This window comes from Sus scrofa, chromosome 13, assembly GCF_054392235.1.
Source record: "Sus scrofa isolate SSC_HxYL_T2T_F1_AM1 chromosome 13, Sscrofa_HxYL_maternal_Yorkshire_Landrace_v2.0, whole genome shotgun sequence".
NCBI lineage: Eukaryota > Metazoa > Chordata > Mammalia > Artiodactyla > Suidae > Sus > Sus scrofa.
In genome coordinates, this window is record NC_139395.1 from 195,022,501 (window position 1) to 195,029,941 (window position 7,441).

The 7,441-nt window shown below is 37.3% G+C and overlaps 1 long non-coding RNA gene across 4 annotated transcripts in view; it reads left to right on the forward strand.

The window, feature by feature from the left end:
- The window catches only part of LOC102161811 (uncharacterized), a 277,061-nt gene extending 271,249 nt beyond the window's left edge, over positions 1 to 5,812 (forward strand). For all 4 annotated transcript variants that reach the window (XR_014824994.1, XR_014824998.1, XR_014824993.1 and 1 more), the window contains one exon: positions 3,636 to 5,812. This is a non-coding gene — a long non-coding RNA (uncharacterized LOC102161811). The remainder of the gene's footprint in view (positions 1 to 3,635) is intronic.
- Positions 5,813 to 7,441: the final 1,629 nt, after the last annotated feature.

The window sequence follows — 7,441 nt, forward strand, 5'->3', positions numbered from 1 at the left end:
GTGGGTTAAGGATCTGGCATTGGTTAAAGGATCTGGTTGTTGAGCTGTGGTGTAGGTCACAGACACAGCTCAGATGCCAAGCTGCTGTGGCTGTGGGTTAGGCCGGCAGTTGTAGCTCTGACTCAACCCCTAGCCTGGGAACTTCCAAATGCTGTGGGTATGGCCCTAAAAAGCAAAAGATTCAATTCTCATTTCACTTACTCCAGAAAGCTTCCTCAGATTTTTTCCAGCCCAGAATGGCTACCTTCCCTCAATTCACAGCACTATAGATTCTGTGCATGTGAAAAATTACCCTGCCTTTTGATACCTATCAGATGATATTTTACGGTGTTACAAGTGTCCAGCATCTCAACCTTGCAATCAGACCTGTGATTACCAGAGTTGCCATTTTTTAAGTGCCTATTATATATTAAGGAGCATTTATGAATTTAAAATTTTATATTAAACCTGCACAGTAGTTATTATCCTCATTTTACGTAGGACTAAATGAGGCACAAGTGTTAAATCACTTGTATAGGACTATATAAATACTGTGTATCAGACCTGGATAGGAATCTTACATATTTAGAAAGCCGAGAGTGTTTTTGAAATTCTTATACATTCTCTTGGCCACTTTTAGAGGGTTTTTCCTATATTAGAAACTAAAACATTATTTTTTATTGGTTGGTTTTAAGCACTGAATTAAAACTTTTTAGGTTATCATAAGTAATATTGTACAGTATCAACCAAAACTAATATTTGATGCTGACTAATAGGGCACAGAGTAGGCTGGCACTAGGCTGATGCAATCAGTGATGATAAGAAAAAAAATTCCTGAAGAGGAAGCAAATACTTGCATGAATGCATGATCGGGGTATATGCTTTAGAAATAAGCAAAGACTTTGGCCAAGACATTGTCTTTCTTTGAAATGCTAAAGATATGGGGAGAAGAGATATTAAGATAAGGAACATGCAAAAATTAAGAGCATTCTCATCAGATCTCAAGAGCAAGCACTCTGAAATAAAGTAGTTGATAAAAATGGTTATGAACAGGGATAATATGAAAATATTTAACAAGTATGAGAACATGGACATGTACCCATAATAACAGACAAAACAAGCTTTAGAATGAACAATGAACACAGGCAACTAGTCCAGCCATCCAGGTACATGTTGCCTGAGCATCAGTCCTGGTTATGAGGTACTAACTGGCTAAAACACTTACTTAACAAATGCCTCTTTCATCCTCAGCATGGTTCAACTCCAGTCTTCTGTGATTATCAGATCCCTGAACTTATTAGACCCTGCAACCAAGCTAGGGGGACCAAGCTAGGGGGACCATGATGATTCATCCAGAATACATTTATTGATTACTTATTTTGCAATACACACTGTTCTAGGCACTCACTAAACAAAGACAAATTAGACACCATCTTGTCAGAGAGTAAATGTTCTAGCTGACTCTTCACCAAAAGTTGTCCCTGGTGCAATTCTAAGAATTGTTTTATCATAAAAGGGTAAAGACAACATACTTTCCTAAGAAGCCTATGTCTCAGCTGGATTTTCTCCAGAAGCAAAGCGTGAGGCAAGGATTTATGTACATAGTATACCTGATTAACAGGTAGCTTTGCTGGCAATGTAGGGAATCAAAACTGTTAACCCACCAGGAAATTCCTCTTATTTGGATACCTAGGCAAAATCTAATTTTTTTTTTTTTTTTTTTTTTTTTTTAGGGCCACACCTGCAGCATATGGAGGTTCCCAGGCTAGGGGTCGAATTGGAGCTGTAGCTGCTGGACTTCACCACAGCCACAGCAACACCAGATCCAAGCCACATCTTGACCTACACAACAGCTCACATCATCACCGGATCCTTAACCCACTGAGCAAGGCCAGGGATTGAACCTGCATACTTATGGATGCTAGTCAGATTTGTTTCCTCTGAGCCATGATGGGAACTCCCCAAAATCTATTTCTATTATCTGCAAACAAAAATTTTAAACTAAATTACAGCTGTTATTGGGCATATTGAGGAACCTCATTTTTGTGTATCACTTACCCCACACAAGAGGAGAGTGGAGAGGAAATAAGCCAGTCACCACATTGGATGAATCAATTTAACCTCCAGAGAAACTTGGAATTACCCTGACAATTACTCCTCTATGCTTATCAGTTATTACCTAAAGGCTTCCTCTGCAACAAATTCCCCAGGGCAGCCCTGAACCAAAATGCTGATAGTATTACTTACAAATCACAGGCTACCTTCTACTGAGATGAAAAGGTGATCCAAGAGAAAATGGGTGACACTCCACCAATGTCTACCTCAGGGTTTTACCTAAAAGTTACAGACCTCATGTAATGAGCACAATAGATACAGCTGTTGACCAACAACAAATAACAGAAATCTACTTTTATTAAAGTGATATGCTAGTAACTGAGAGACAAGAGATAGCACAAAGTTTGTCTGTTTCCAAATTATTCATTATTCAACATTTGCCCCCCCCATATGATACTTATTTTTTTGCCTTCTAGAAGTTTTCAGTCTAGTTTTACGGGACCAATCACACACAAAATGACATTCCTTAGGACCATTCATAAGGCATTATACAATTTGCAAATTTTACTTTGAGGCAACAGAATTTAATTATATATAATTTACCCAGGAAATAAAAAAGATGTATTGATTGTTTATTAGTGTCAACTTTTGGCTCCCCAAAAGACCACCAGCAAAACTTGTTGATCAAGCTAAGCTAAGTTTATTAGACTTACTGAACTAAATAGGTCAATATTTATAGGGTTTTAAGTACTTCGATATAGTGATTAAAAAGCAAGTCAGCAAAACAAGGAGCTATTTGGGCAGAATGTTTAAAATAATAGTTTTGGATTAAGTGAACACAGTGAGGTAAGAGCCTTGAAATGAGTCTTAAACAGCCAATAGTCTTGAATTTGATTGGTTCACAATCTCATCCTCCAGAACAAGTATGTCTTAGAGGGCAGGTAGCTAAGCAGTATTTGTTGGATATCAATATTGCCTACATGGGGACAGGGAATTATGTTGGCTTTGGCTCTCAGTGAATAGTTTCTAGGTTCAAAGGAAGAAGTGAACAACCAGAACTCCAGAAGGAGAAGAACTAGGGTACCTTACCAAACTCAATGGCATTAACACACACACACACACAAAATCTCCTTAGGACCACCTGGAGACTCAGCTCCTCTCACCCTTTATTCCTGAGTATCTCACCATAAAAGGAAAATTCCCAGTAGAGTGCCAATCATTGTGAGATATGTGGCAATCCTGTGGTTGAGAAGGACAGGGTCTAGAGTTTTGTATTCCACAAAAGTCATATGGAGAAGAGAACAGATAATTTCCCAAAGCAAGAGAAATCAGACAGTCAGAAAAAAGAAAAGCCACTTGTATGGTCAGGTCACTCAAGGTGGCTATTCTTTTACTCTCTGTACATCCCCTGCTGACCAGTGCCTGCATCACCTATACCGCACACACATGACTGACTTTCCTTAAGTACTTGTCCTAGGCTCCAGCTAGTGGTTGTTCTTATCAAGAGGGTGATAAAGGGCATTCACCTCATTGGTTTCCCTGGTAACTAATAGGCTGACCTGATGCTGCTTCTATAACCTGCAATCTCCCCCTCCCCACAGGATGTCTTGCCTGCCCTCCGCAACACAAGGTGGGATGTCACTGCAAGAGCTTGCTTCAGCAGCGTGAACTCCACCATCCATTAAACCATTGACGTCTCTATCTCCAACTCCAGGCTCTTTCTTCAGTCTAAAAGTTGGCAAGTACAGGTCTTGCAGGCCTGCAGGGCACAACCCAACCACTGCAATAGCTATATCCAAACTCTTTCTCCTTTTGAGTATTGAGTTTTGATTAAAATTGTTTCTTTAAGTTGTTCAAAATGTAATGACAAAAAATGCACAAAAATTTTGCTCAAAATGCAAGATTTATTTTTAATAATTTTCTATTTTCTCTCCTCTAATTGCTTCCTTACAACTCACCACTTCAGTCAAAACTCGTCAATTCCATGTCTGTAATGTATTTTTCCTACTCACCCCTTCCTTTCTGTCTATAACCAACTTAATCTGCTCTCAAATTATGATCTTCCAAAATTCCTGCAGTAGTGTCCTACATGTTTTTTGCATTTATAGAGTCTCTTGGCAACTTTCAGATAAATAATCTCAAAGCACAGCCGTGATTTCTTAATTTGAAGCCTTTCCTGATTCACTCACTCCCCACTACCCATCATACAGTGTCACACACTCTGTTCTCACCTTAAATGTCACTTATAATGGCCAATAGCTCTCTGTCTGGATTTACATGCTATTCGCCTTCATATACACTTCGTTCTAACCAAATACATAGCAGTGTTCCCAGGATACTCTATGTGTTCTTAACTCCAATCTCCTTGAGAAAACAATATATACATAATTTAATTTTATATTCCTCAAAAGCTCAGCACAATTCCTTATGTTGCTGTTTGAGTGGCTACTCTGAAAAATTGAAAATGATTGCCTAAGTGCTACTTTGAAAAACTTCATGAGGCCAAGTTCAGGATGAGTGGGAAGGAATGTTGTGATTGCTTATTAATGTGTGACATGGGCTCTGTGTGTGTGTGTTTGTGTATGTGGCAGAGGGACAATACCAATACCTGTCCCTGGCGCTTTCCATCTTTTACTGCATATTAACATTTGTTGAATGAAGTTCTCCAAGAATTTAAAATGAAAAGGCCTCAGGAAAGACCTCTTTGCTCCTCCTTGGTTTGAGAAGTAAGATGGCTTTTGTCTACAGAGCCTAGCAATTGTTAGCGAGACCCAGGAAGATAAGATTACAAATCACTAAGTAGCTTTGTTGTTTGCCTTAGGAAAATTCCTGCAAAACAACTTACCTGGACAAATATTTCTCTCTCTTGTCAGGACAATAGATGAACAGGTACTTTGTAAAGCAGCATGACATTTTTGCACATCTACAATGGGAGGAAAAGAAAACCATTAGCCTTAGACACTGTCAATATCAAGCATACAAGTCCAGTTGATTCTAGACTCCAGTATGTAGAGGTTTTCAAACTATGATAGATAAAAGAGTATCAGAGGGGTTTCTTTAAAATGCTAAAAAAGGCCCAACTTCCAGAGGCTAATTTAAGGTCTGCAGCAAGACTCAGACATCTGCATATCAAATAAGCTAGCAAGTGATTCAGGCAAAAGGATTTCTGACTGTGATCTTAGAATTCTGAACAGTATCTACAGCCCAATCACCTAAAATTATTTCTATCACCGGTCAATTCCCTCAATGCCCATTTCATCTAAAATTCAACTTTCTTTTGATTATTTTTGTATTCACTTGGCTGTCCTTTTCTCTTTCACCTTTTTGATACTTTAAGGATTTCAAACAGAATGACAGAGGGAGAGAAGGAAAGAGACAGAAACAGAGAGAAAGGGAGAGAGAGAAGAGATTCATTTTACCTATTTTTATTTTTCTATTATCACATCTGTACTTTACAAATGATGGTAATTTATTTTCATCTTGATATTGACTTTTTTTGTTTGTATTGAAAACTTGTTTAAACCAAGCTTTAGGACACACTTTCTTAAAAATATAGCACTTCCCGCAATATGAATTTACTGATAAATACATAAAACATGAAGTACAATCAATTGTCCTACAATATGCATACTGATACTGGAAGAAAATGTAGGAGATCTGAAAGTATTCATTTGGGTTTTAGGAAATGTATGCTGTTGACTAGCTTATTATATGCATGTCAAAAATCACATTTTCTTTCCCATAACAAATCTTTGACTTTGCAAAAGAAACAAAGAAATATAGATTCCCCCATCCCAGATAAACACTGAAGGCTAGAAAGAAAGTAAAGAGGGGATAAAATGAGGAAGCACTGAACAGCAATCTTTCCTTCCTGAGTTTGCCTAAGGCCAGCCCTGCAAGCCCGGTTTGAACTTTACTTTTAAAAGCAGTTCTTCTTGGACAAATGATAAGGGATGGTGAAATAACTCCAGGAACATTGTCGTCAAAGTTTTATATATGTATGACTAAAGCAGTTGCTAACTTTTTTCTTGAAAAAGCCAGTGCCTTATGTTGTTCATCCTGACAAATTCAAAAAAAGAAAAAGAAAAAAGGAAAATATTTACACATCAAAGATAGTACATTTCTTGCAAAGCAGCCTGTTTCCTGAAATACCCTTTTAGTCCATTTGGATAAGATATTGTTAAGTTTATTGGATACCAGCTTTTCCAGAAGCATACCCTATTTTATTCATTTAGCAGGAGTTGTACCAATAAACTTGCAATACAACTTTTTGCATTATGGTTGGATTGGGTGATTGGTTTAAAATATATATACTTTCTAGCTTATATAACATGTAAGCCAGATAAACTGTTAATGCTTTAGAACTCTCTAGCTGTGTGAATGATGGAGATTTCTGTGTTATCCCTGATAAAGTTGAGGATACAGAAAACAGTTTTAATCCTCTTTTTATACTATGCCTGTCTGTCTGGGGAACAAGTTCAGAGAATAGCTATAGAGCAGGAATAGCCAGGCACTGAATTTTCAAAGCCAGGTAATATGAAGTGGTCACATATTTTTAATCTACTTAAAATATAAAATAACTGTTTAAGCTGATACAGATAAAGGAACTGTTATACTTAACGAATAAGGGTCTTTTATTGGCTGAATGCAGGCCAGATGAACTATGCTACCATTGTTTGTTAAGTGTCATTGTTGAGAAAAAAATTAATCTTTCATTAAAAATAAACCAGTATATTTTATGCAAGAAGGGACAATGATAAGTATAGCCAAAGCCATTCTTTTAATTGCACCTTAAAGTATTCTGTCACCTACATCTAATGTCTTCACTTTAGCTTTATGTTTTGAATTGTATTCAACTAGATGCATATTTTCTCCTAATTACAATCATGTGTCTATATGAAGTAGAAAAATGTGAGCAATTATTTAGATTGTCCACAAAAAATAAAAGCAACTTTAGCTGAAAATATGACAGTAAGTGGTATCCAGTGAGCTATATCAGAGGTGGAGATTTTACTAAATCACTCCCAGTTCTCTGGGAGTTTTGTAAATACTTTCTCTTCATTTCTATTTTCTTAAAATTTGTGGATTTGTGAATCTGGCAGCAGATCCTTTTTAAATCATCTCGAGACTCTCTGTTTACAAACTAGTCATGCATAGCAAGGTTATCGGTACCTTTATACCCTATTCTCAGAAAAGTGAAGAGTCGATGAGTGCGTGATGGCAAGTAAGCTCTGCGTAACCTGTTGGTGATATTCATAGACATAAAGCATCATTCAAGGGAACCAGTTTATTTTTGCCACATATATGAATGACATTCAGAAGCATCTTTTTTGTGAAGGGAGTATAAAGGCTAATAAATCCTGCTACCCACACTATACCCACCACATCCCAAATTTCCTGCCCTGTG